This window comes from Columba livia, chromosome 1, assembly GCF_036013475.1.
Source record: "Columba livia isolate bColLiv1 breed racing homer chromosome 1, bColLiv1.pat.W.v2, whole genome shotgun sequence".
NCBI lineage: Eukaryota > Metazoa > Chordata > Aves > Columbiformes > Columbidae > Columba > Columba livia.
Genome location: NC_088602.1, coordinates 24,544,120 through 24,556,991, shown reverse-complemented (window position 1 = coordinate 24,556,991; position 12,872 = coordinate 24,544,120). Strand labels below are relative to the sequence as shown.

Genomic DNA, 12,872 nt, shown 5'->3' with positions numbered 1-12,872 from the left:
TTTGCTTGTGTTTCCTTAAAAGTTTCAGCAATGTTTCCTGTCCTTTCTCCCACTTCTCTGTTCCGTGTTGGTTTCTGTAAGTATTCATGTCACAAAGATCATGCCCACAACAGCTGGGATAAACATAAGACTTTTCACTTTCAAAATGGTTAAGATATATTAATGTTCAAATGTTTCCCCATGCAGCAAGTCAGTAAGGAAAACAATGTTTGGCTGAAATGTAATCTATGTTTTGGCTTCTCACAAATATAAGAGAAATTTTATCGTAACAACCTCCCTAGAACACTACCATGAAACCTAATGTTCTCCAGCTGTTAAGTAAAAAAGCACTTAAATGTTTTCAAATCTTATATTTGGGGCTGGGAGAAGGAAGGAGGAAATAAATCTTTTTCTTGAATTCTAATCTACATACAAACTCAGATTGTGTTTGTTTGTTGTTCTAACTACCCCATTGAGAATTTCTGTCTCAGGAAGGATGAAAATAATGAATTTTCTGCTAACAAACAGAGAGGTTCAAAACACCACCAAGCTTCCTTTCCTTATAGTATTATATATATCTTACATTCATACATAATACAAATGTAGCATTGCTGCTGTCCCACCTCTCAGATTGAAAAGAGGGGCTGCAAATACAGAGAAATCCTGTCAGCTATATATACACAGAAAGTTATGAATATCAAATTTATTTTGTCCTGGTAGGATATCTTCTACAGATATTAAATACAAGCAAACATTTAACATTAATTATTCATCAGAAGTGATATTTTTTAGAAAAAACAAAAAAACAGCATTTTTTCCAGAATGGAAAGCAAACCTGGACTTTCGGGGGGGGGGGGGGGGGGCTGGGTGGAATAAAATAAAATAATAAATTACTATGTCCTTCGAAATATTTATAATAGAATGTATGTCACAGCAATTTTGCATCCAAGTCACTGTGTCTTAGTTAATAACATTAAGTATTGAATTATAAGCTGTGGAGTTATAAGACCTGTAGAATTTCTGAGCTTGTTTTTTCTTACCAATTTGTGGAAGCTTTGCTGCTTTACTTCAGCTTGGCAACTGGATGTGAGAAACAGAGAAATAGTTCACCAACTGAAAATTGACAGTGATTTGAATGGGGACATCTTCTCATCAATGATTTTGGTCCTGAAAACACTTTGTGTGCATAAGCAATTAGAGTCAACAGGACCATTCATGTGGTAAAGTTAAGTCCTTACACCTTTTCATAGATCCAGTGTCACTATTTTAACATTTTCATGAATTAGATGTCTACAAGAAGTAAATTAATCTGGAGTCCCAATGGACAAAAAAGCTTGGATCTGTCAAGTGTTTCTGTTTTACCAAGCATAAACTTCCACATTATATACAAACCCTACTTGTATGCCAACCGCGCCATTTGGGCTAACATGTTACTCACCCATCCCTTTACATAAACCAAGGGACAGCCAACCTTTCTAGCCCAGAACAGAATACTGAGATCACCATGTCAAAGGGAACAGTGGGTTAAGTTCAGAGGCAGATGACCACAGTGTCCACTTCAGGCTGGCCAGGCTAGCATGTAGTTCAAGAGTGGTTTGCCCTTCCATGCAGGCAGCCCAGCAGTGATGCAGGATACTCCTGACAGGCTCTGTCATCTGTTCATATAGAAGGACTATAATGTGGAAGAAGAAGAGAGAAATTATGAACCAGACACAATGGCAATCATTGCGTTAGAGAACTTGACTGGAACTACTTTGTTATATTAGCCGTTTGAAAAATGTTGAACTAATCCAGGAATGACAGTGTACTTGTATGGTTTCTTGCAATGGATGGGACGGAAAGGCCTTCTCAGCAGAGACAGGCCTGTTAATCACACAAGTTGAGTTCTGTTCCAGCTCTTCCACAAGCTGCTGCTGTTTGACCTCTCTGTCCTGCTCAGCAAGTTACATAAGCAGGGGTATAACTTTAAGCTATGACTAGTCCTACGGAAATCAGCAAAACCAATCCAAATGAGTTCAGAATCATACAACTAGTTTTTGAATCACAACATGCATCTGGAAACAGAGTTTCTCAGCTTTCAGCAACTCAAGACAGTAATTCAACGATAGTTCCATTCCGTTAATAATACCACAATGCCCAGCTAATACCCTGGGAGTACATCTACATTTGTCACATTTGTAGGCAGGGACCTTGAGCAGGGCAACTCTGATAGTCTGCATTGCTCAGCTCTTAACTACACTCCCTTGTCCTACTTGTTCCACTCTAAATAGCTTTCCTCGGGAGAACTCCACAGTAATGGGGAAAGCCCTGAGCACTGTAGACATAATAAGGTCAGGGCCACTTGGCCTAGGACTTGCCCTGTCTTGCTCAGAAGAATTGATAAAGTTGCAGTATCAAAACACACACATGCTGTAGACCCAATAACCAAACCACTGACAGAGATCAGCACTCCAGTCAAGCCTTGTAGGTAGACCACAGCATAGTCTGAGTTTAGACTCTCTCCTTCCTTTTCCACTTTGGGAAGCTCAGTGTTGTCTCCAATTTTACTTTATGAGATTACTTTTGAAATAAAATAATTTTATTAGAAATTTATCTATGTTCAAAACTGACTGAAATTATTTAATCCTGTATGATACTGATGGAAGATTCAGTTAGGAATTATTTTTAGTACAACATTCCTGAAAACCTATAGTATTAACTTTTTTCAGAAGCAGTACCTGCAGAAAAATAGCTGCCAGGTTAAAACTATGGGGGAAATACATTATTTTGATTTCTTGCTACTGTCAGGTGATGAGAGGAAGATGATTTACGCTTCTGTCTTTGTACTGCACACAGTCAAGGAGAAACAAGGGTAATACTTCTTACAGGCAGATGCAAAGGACTGAAGCTTTTCAGTCTCAATTATAAGCCAAGGGCATATTGCCCACTCCTTTGGTCAAATGAACAGCTTGCCTAAAGAACTGTCAGACTTGATACTCTCTCCCGTTGTGTCTCCTGCTGCTTCCATCTGACACAGAATTGCCTCCACCAAGCGTATCTGAGCTCTTTATTTTTTCCCTGCTGAAGCGTAGCTATCTGAAAATACAAAACATTAGTCCTAAACTACCTCAGAGTGTCTTTTTATCAATATATGAAAATATTAACTTGGTAACTGAAAGTGAAAGTATAGATGAACAGCAAGGGATTTAGCTGAACAAAACCATGTAGGAATAGAATGCTTCCATATATTTTAAAGAGCTTAGTGGCCATATTGCCTGCTTTCCCCTGCTTTTAATAGTGGTATAAAGAATCACCTACCCTTCTCCACTGTGTACTAACTCATAGTGGCAGGGATCAAAACAAGGTAAACTGCTCAAGGAACACCAGAGTCGATAGTCCAATAATGTCCTATGAATTTGCTTCTAACTTTTCTGCTGTTTTGATAGGCTGTAAGTAATGTGATTCCTCAAGCACTGACTAACCCGATCAGCTGTTGGGATTACTCAAGATGTCCTGTATCTCACAAATGGCTTCCACATATTTTGTTTTACCTTATTACAGACGCACTGTAAACTGTGACAGTTCAGAAACCAACTCAAAAGTAATTATGACATCCTAACCTGGCAATAAAAAACAACAACAACAACATTATTTATTACTATTATTATTAAAATAATCCTTGGTAATAGAAGAGACAAGTAGTCACAGTAACATGCAGAGATGTTCAAACAATGTGCAACACCTGAACTAGATTTTAGATCCTGGAAAATTCCATCCTGTAAGATGGAATTCTGTGGCAGAATGTATAAGACAGTCATACATTTCTAATAGTTAATTTATACATTTATACTAAGCATAGATATAGACACACTGTAAACACCAAAGACTTTGGGCTATGTCTGTTTTATAGCTTTTCATGCCAGTAATCCCAACACTCCAAGCAATGGCAGAAATATAAGAGCTAGGTTCTTCAGCTGAAATAGCTCTCTTGTGAACCAGTTTGCATTGATTCATGGCCCTGAACAAGTAGGGTTGGAAAATGCTCACTAGCTGCTAAGTCTCTGCATTTTCTTTTAATATAACTAGATTAGGGATTGTTTTCTTATTTTGTCATCTGTGTCTCCATAAACCTTTGTAGCCATTTTATGTATCATCAATACTTTGTTCTTATCTTAATGGCAGTTGAGAGACATCGCATCTCTAGTTGAGATTAGAAATAGCAAAGCCATTGCTGTAGGAGTAGCTTTGAAACATGGATACTCTCACAGCATCCCAGCACGTCGGGCGTCAAAAAGCCAGTTTGTTGCATGGACTGATTAACAGAAGGCCAGTGATTTGAAGAATCATCTTCTCATGGCCATCATCAGCCAGGGACATTTACTGATAGAGACTAGAAAAACAGGAGTGCAAAGCTCATAGATCTCAAAAGGCTTCTGATAACAATGCCATAGTATTACATTCTGCCCTGATATCTGAAGCTACCTGATACAGTGATAAAATACAGCAGTTGCCTTCGCACCAACAGGTCTGGACTATACAGGAAGCTGCTGGCCTTTTTATTACTGTCCGAACAATTTCTGGGGTGGACACCTTCAGCATGTTTGCAGATGCCACCAAGCTATGGGGGGACAGTCAAAAACCCAGAGGGCAGGGCTAGCCTTCAAAAGCCCCCTGACAAGCTTTAAACATGAGCTGACAGAAACCTTATGATGTTCAAAAAAACAAACAAAATTCTGCAGCTGGGTCAGGATAATCTCATATAATACCAACAAGCTGGCGACTGGCTGGCTAAGAGGCAGCTTTGTTGGAAGAAGCCTGGGAGTCCTGGTGCTGAGTACGAGAAAGCAGTGCCATTTTGAGATGGTGATGGACAACTACGCAACAGGCTCTGTTATTAATAGTATAATCAGCAGGACAAAATAAGTGACTAATACCCTCTACTTACTACTTGGAGGCAGCACCTGCGGTACTCTGTACAAGTTTGGGCCCAACAGCACAAGAGAGATTGTCAAACTGGAGCAAATCCTCTGGACAGCCACCAAGTTGGGTAAGGACTTGGAACATGTGGTGTACCAGGCAGGTCCAAGGTAACCGAGTTTGTTCAAGACAGATGGGAAAAAAAAAAACAAAACTAAAGGGAAATCTAATTGCTGCCAGCAATTACCTATAGAGGGAAAGCTAGAGATTCTTCTCAGTAAGTGCACAGCAAAAGAATAAGCATTCACAAGTTGCAGTAAGGGAAATTCTAAATGAATATAACAAAAAAGTCACAGATTAGATACTGAGACAAGTTTGCTCTAAGAGGCTGAAGAATCTCCATCCCTGGAGACAGTCAGAACTTCATGGACAGCAGCTTGAGCAACTTCAGAGGTTTCCCTGCTTAGAGCTGGGCATTGGACCAGATGACCTCAAAAAATCTTTCCTACCCTAGACCAGTCTATTATCCTGAGATGGTAAAGAGAAGAATAGAAAATGTACACTAAATTTAACGAAACCTACAAAAAATGTTATCAGTAGCTAAAAGAGATACCTATCATATGTTTTTATAACAGTAATACATTAAATTTGAAAGTGGCACTCAAACGTCTCCTGATTGGGAACAAATTTTGTACATGCCAGCAAGGAGATCCAGATCCAATTTAAAAAGATCTAAATACATCTTAAAAGTAAACTTAGAGGGTATTTTGCATTTACAGAAACATATAATGGTATCCAGTATAGCAGCCATGTCACTGATGCAAATCAGCTCTTAATTAAAAAATCATTTAAAATTGAAGTTTTATTTAACACAATAAAGCACACAGGTGTGATTTCTGTTTTTTACATTAGTGCACAGCTTCACTACAGGCCGGCTGGGGCACGAGAAAGGAGACTGGCAGCAAAGAATGTCTTTCTATTTCAGTCAAGAGCTTCACAGAAGATCTGTATGTAGATCAGCACTTGAAATCAAACAACAGTTCCTTAAACTAAGCAACACCAGTTCTTAGTCAAAAATCCATTGCCATTTAAAGCAAGATGATTACTTGAAATCAAGCTAAAAAAGAAAAGAAAAAAATAAAAAAGAGAGCCAGCTACTAGTTTTGCTTTTTGACTTACCTTATATAGTTATGCTAAAGGAAAAAAAGGAGCTGAGCCAACACTGTAAAACTTAAGCTAGAAGGCATCTATGTGGTGGCTTACGTGAGACAATGGTGCCACCCAATGTCTACAAGTTATACAAGACCAAGCAAAGAAAAAAACCCAACCAACAGACTGTATGTAATGCCTATTAGCAAATATACCTGTATGCCAAGGCTTGGCTCAGACATAAGATTAACAGATGTGGTACATTTCAAAACAGGGAAATATTTCATATTTCTTTAGTTTCAGCTTGAATTCTCTGTAAAATGGATAGTAATATAAGTTGGGTAAATTCAGACAAGCTGTCAAAACACATTTACCAGAATTTTCCTACAAGGTGCACATTATTTTAGTTTCTCACTTTTTGGGCCCTCTCATAGGGATCAGTCTTCAGCTTATTCCAAGCAGTGCATGGACTTTACTATGACACTACTAAAATCAAGTGTCCCTGCATGACAATCCAGTTTTCATTCACAAAGCCTTGAATCTAGACAATATTCAAAGGACGGTAACTTTTTAGAAAGGCAACCATCCATAACTACAAAGAAATCAAACAAGTTTTATCATATTGGAAATGTTTACCAGGAGATCATTAATGACAATCACTGTTAAATACATGTATCTCATTTTTGGTTTGAACCTTGCTTTCAACCTTTTATTAGAGGAACATTGTGTGACTATGTCTAAAATTTAAAAAAATGCTCTGATAAGCATATGCCTCTTTCTTGTACAAGTAATTCTAAATCTATAAGTAAATCGAAAAAATGGATTATTTATACCACTTTGCAGAACATGCTTTCTACACTATAAAACATGCTGCCAGCTCTTTGAACTATTTTCAGCTCTTCCAAATCATCTATCAATACAATAAGCTACACACAGATAGTAACACTTATGTTTACACAAGCATCTACATCACTAAAAGTAGTCTTGTGTTGTCATCTATATCCATGTAGTACAAAGTTCTGCTAGTTTTTCGAGTATTACTTCTTTCTTCCCACTTGTTAGTCCTTTATACAATCGTGGGTTTGTGCTGCCTTATTTTTACCATACTCATAACTGAATCTTATGGTCATCTAATATATAAAAAGCTCCCTTCATAGGCCCTTAATTTCTAGAATACACATAGTATTTCTTAGTCAAGCATATTCAATTTCTTTTCCTTCAAAAGAACAATTACCATAGTTTTGTATGTACTTTTGAGACATTTCTTGAGAAGGGAGCAATTTGATCTGTTAGAGTAATTACTCACCCTGTCAATTTTTAACTTTCAATATTTGATATTCTACCCAAAAGCTTTTTGTAGCTTTCATATGAAGTCATTTTGAAGTTTTAAATTCTCAAAATACATTTTATTAATAGAGTCATTAATAGACAGTCATACATTTCTAATAGTTAATTTATACTAAGTATAGATAAAGACACACTATAAACACTCAAAGTATAACTTTTATAGTATTCCATTTGTGGCAACTGTTGACTTTGTGGCAACACAAGCAGAGAAAAAACACACCTATATCTCTTTTTAGAAAAAAATACTTAAGTGCTGGACTTGTATATGCATCAGCAAAACACCACGCACACACACATTTAAAAGATGCATTACATGCTCTTTCAAAGCAAGCTTACTATAAGCTATAATGTGTGTATACATATATATATATATATATATATAGTTAGTTAGTTAGTTACCTTTTCGTACCGTTCAGGCCTAATTGCTCAGTCAGTATATTTTCAGTAAGTCAGTAGGAAAGAGAAAGAAATTAATTTCTTGGTGTCTGTACAGAGGATACTGATTATTTATTTATTTATTTTTTTACATAAGGCAAAATTTTAACAGTCCTTGAAGTGTTTTGGATATTTTCTAGAGAAAAAAATGGCTTGGATTACTGTCAGAAATTCATAACAAGTACATGTCATACTAATATTGCAAGTGTTAGTTTTAAAACATTCTACCAACACTGAAAGCACAAGGAGTCTGCATAATCCGTGCACTTCTAATTAGCAGCAAGTCATATAAATGATACATAATGACTTCGCAGCATATTGCCAGATGGTTTGCATTTTTTTTTTTTAATCCAGACTGTCTCCTATTTTGCAATCTTTTTGCTTTTACAAGTGCATTTATTTTATTAATTGAACTTATGTAGAGTTTATGCAATCTAATTCTATATTTACTTAAAAAATGTTCAACTCTTCACTCCTTCCAATTAGTGATGTGCAGCTATGTTAAATTTGTTTTGTGCCATAATCCTATTGTCTGATATTCAAAACACTTGTTGTGTCAAAGCAACAGGGAAAAAAAAGTTTACAAGGGAATTATAAACACTTATAAACACATAATTACTCAAGTTAAAGTCTTTGAGATTAAGGAACACTTAAGGTTTAGCATTATTCGTTTGTTCCCGAACTCCATAATTTTGTATCTTAAAGCATTTATGCTACACTTACCTTGCTGTACTAAGTTTATTAAATACAAAGTAAGTAAAATTTAAGTGTTCTTCTTCCTAAAATCTTCACATTTTCCAGTAGGACAATCCAGTTGCTTAAGTGAAAGGATGAAAATATCTGTACATCTAAGTGAATGGAACTAAGAAGATTACAATAACCTTGGCACTGAAACTTTTATCTTCTCCACCTCTGCATTATTTAGATTCAGTCATAATTTTGTGTTTTTCTAAATCCAAAGAATGCTTAATCAATATCAGACAGTAGTGGTAGTTTACCAGAAATCAAAGCAACCATTCACAATTACAATTTCTGAGGAATTCATGTTAACCTCAAAAGCCAAGCCTACTCCATCTTGATTCATGTTTTTATAAGCAAACAGATCTATTCACAAGTGTGAAAACTAAAAAAAAAAAAAAAAAAAGGTAAACCACAGAATAAGGACATACTTGTATTCGGATTAAAAAGTTACTTTTGGGTTAAGAGTTATATTCAGAGTGTCAGGAAGATAAAGCATCACCCCTTCGGTTACTCTGGGATTCAGATCCATGCTATGCAGTGTATTAAAGCATGCTGAAATGTGGGCAGAGCCATGAAGAATCATATTAAAATTTGCCAAGTGCTGAGGCTTTTATCAGGAAACATGCAAAAAAAAAAAATCTATCAAGTGATGTTTATTTGCCTTACCCGAGAGGCCATGCATTTTGTTTAAAGTGGATATTCCACCCAGTAGGGATGCTCTGAACAATACAGCTCAGTTGTCAAACCTTCAGAAAGCAGTGCCCCTTGGTTGCTGTGCTTCAGACTGCTTACACGACTGTGTTGGTGGCATATCCTCCTCATTCTTTGTTTCTCCAGGATAAGTATGCGGATAGAGGTATTAACAGAGAGAATACTGTAGAACATCATCATTAACACTTTCTATACAGAAGACCAAAAAAGGTCAAATGAAAATATTATCTATTTTACAAGCATAATGTGGTACCCATTGTACCATATAGTTGAATAAACATTTGGCATTTCTTATTATTTCCCTTATTACTATCCTCTTTTTAATTTGATTTACAAATTGTTTATATACATGAAAGTAAATATCATATTGTGGTAACATAATGGTATGAAAAATAGTGTATAAAATAAAGAGCTGCAGTACACCACCACACAGCAAGGGTGAGACTACCGGAGCTATTTAGTGAATTAATTCATATTTCCAGAGAGACATGATTTGATAGGAACGTCAGTCTTCATTTGCAATAAGCAATGATCTCAAATGCCCTTTACCCTTTAAAACTCGTCCTGGAACCCAAGAATGAATGAACCCTAATCTCATTAGTTTGCATTAAAGGCCTTCTCAAATGATGAGAGACAGAAACGGTGCAGAAACTCAGACTGACCAGCATGCCCATCATGCTCTTTCACAAGGACCAACTGCAGTAAAGCTGGCATAGGCAACCTCCAAAGAGATTAGAACATCAGCATGGGCTGGAACGCAGCTCAACCCACAAATGGAAAGTGAAAACATATTTAAAGTCCCCAGAAAAATGAGAAAGACACCTATTTACTTGTAATGCAACATCTAGATGTTGCCTGCCTATGCCAGGTGGACTTTGATGTTTTCTGTTTTAAATAAAATATGAAGATTATGTACAAAGAATGCTGCCTCTACTGTCCCAGTGGAGCTCCTGTACATCTCTGCTTGGGCCCCTGGCAACACAGCAGAAATGCTAAGTGCTCGATTCCTCTGTTATGTTCTGTGATGTCTGGCGTTCCACAGGGACATTTGCCAGTCCTCCTTAGTTCACTTAGGTCATGTTTTATAATGGTAATATTCCCTGGATAGACACTAATATCATTGTACCTCCATACCCCATGACAATGTACCCACATTAGGATTGGTTTAGCAGATGAGGTAACGGTCAAATTCAGTTTCTTAACACCCTTCTTAATGCTCTGGTAGAGGCCACAACATAGAACATCCAGTACCAATCATTAAAATAATTCTTTAAAGGCCTGAGCAGCTACCATTTTAAAGCATTGCTTGCACTGATGAAAGCCAGACTGCTCTTTTCTCTAAGTCAGAATGTGGACATGTTTAAAGAAGCCCTTTACTGTCACAGACAATAAGAGCACCTACACAGCTGAACTCCCCATGCATGCTGAGGAATAAAAGGAAAATCCACAACAGATACTTTTATTTTTGGTCACAAAACCATGTCCTTATTTACCATAAGCTAAACAGGTAAACAGACAGAATATTTAGGTAGACTGAGCAACACCCATCCTAATTGCAAGGCAATCTTAAAAAGTTGAAAAATATGGGTCAATCATTATATTGTGGTAACAAGCTGCAATAGTTGGTGCATTGCAAAACCAGAGAGGTTGAAATAGAGCATCCATGTATAAGAATCCAATATCCCACTGAAGAATGAGAAAGCAGGAACAGCAGAACCTTCCTCTTCCCTTCCCAGCAGCATTAAGATCCCAGACTACTTGGCAGGTACCAAGGAGAACATTAACTGAAATTTCTTATCAGGCCAGCATGTCTTTCCACATGACCACCCAGCAAAGGCTGATACCACTGTCAAGGGGAATGGCAGCAGTTATTCTCAGTTCCGAAACTCACAAGCTTTCCAACACAAGTGAACCCCAGCAGTTTACACTCAGTTAGTTTCCCTATCCCCCATACGAGACAGTTAACTCTCCCTATGTAACCCATACTATCTCTAGTTCAGAAATGAGCAACACCCAGAGTCTCCACATCATGGGAAGAAAGAACCAAGAGTTGTTTGTTTGTTTTTCCTTGACTTGCTAAATAAAGTGTACCATCTCATCTCTACAACCCTCGTTTAATCACAGTTTTAATGATTCCAACACTGCTGGCTCTATCCAGAGCAGCAGTCTAGCCAGATAGACGCAAACCTTCTCGCTGCCAGGCCTCACCAGTGTGTTAACCTTAGCCAGTCAACATCATAATCATTTATTGCGAGCCCTTTGATCTTCTATTTGCTGGCTTTCATCAGTGATGAAAAACAGGGGGTTGTTATTCACATTGTAATGGTCAAACTTGTTTCTCCACAAAATACTTGTACATGGCCTGTGTACACAGCCACAGGGTGTCCAGCTGGTAACACACAGCCCTGGCTCCTCTTTCAGAATGACCCTTACCACTGTTTCAGCTGCCCCAGGCCCAGCCTTTGGGACATCTTGAGCAATCACCTTACCACTATTACTAACCTCAGCAGTTCTTATCTCCCCTCTACTCCTCCCCCTCCCTCAACACCATTTACAGTTCCACAGTGGGAATTCACCTCACAGAGAGCAAGTCATTATCAATACAAGCTTCTTCTCTAGGCCAAGTAAGAAAAATTTTACTCCTGTACTGGGATCCCAGTTCACAGAAGCCATAGCTCAACCACCACACTGCACAACGCTGTACTGTTGGCACTACCAGACAGATGGTGCCAAAGTAACTTCCAATTCTGAGCTTAACATTTTTCTCCCTTTAGAGACCAGCTGCAAATCTGGGCAAACAGTCAAGTTTTTCTTGTTTCTATTCAAGGATAAACAATTTGCAGCAAAGGAGAAAAAGCAAAAGGAATGTTTGGTATCTACTTTTATCATCTACAGTGACACTTAAACTAGTGTGTATTCTCTATGTTTATCATTTGCCACAGCAGGGCTTTTGAAACAATCACTGAAAATACTAGGCACTCAGCTTCTTGTCGGACAGGGTGACAGCTGATGTAAAGATGAACCGGTAACAAAGGGACTGGATTTTTACCTTCTAGAGTATTATCCAGGATGCAAAGACTTTGGACACTCATGAAGGCAGCAGAGGAATTTTGAGCATTTCAGTAACACCCAGTAAAAAGCAGGATATTTAAGTACCTAAATACTTTAAAGAAGTCTACCTCCTCATTTTAAATTGGAAGTGCATTATCAGGAGTATTTACCACAACAAGTAGGAACAGGAAACCTCACCAACATACACCTTAGTGTCTGGCCAACCCGTCAGCTTATTCTGCAGTTAGAAGTTACATCCTCAGCTAGTAACAGTCTCAATGGATTTTTCAGCTACATGGCTCCTCTGAAAGAGGCAAGCAATTCCTCCCTCAATATACTCATTAGGAGTAAAGATCCAACACAGACCTGAATCTACTCAACTCTGAAACAAAGCTTTAGCGGAGATACGTTGCTAGAGCACAGTATCTAGAAAGGGAGTAGGGGCAAAATCCTGACATTTTGCCACTTCCGCACAGGGACACTCAGGACTCTGAATGCTGTCTTTCCCTGCCCTTCGTAGCAGCCAGGACCAGAAGGGCAGCATCTAACAGATGAACCACTGA

The 12,872-nt window shown here is 37.9% G+C and overlaps 1 protein-coding gene across 2 annotated transcripts in view; it reads right to left on the bottom strand.

Annotated features, from left to right (window-relative positions):
* The window catches only part of B3GLCT (beta 3-glucosyltransferase), a 78,322-nt gene that overhangs the window by 64,255 nt on the left and 1,195 nt on the right, over positions 1 to 12,872 (bottom strand). The window lies entirely within an intron of this gene.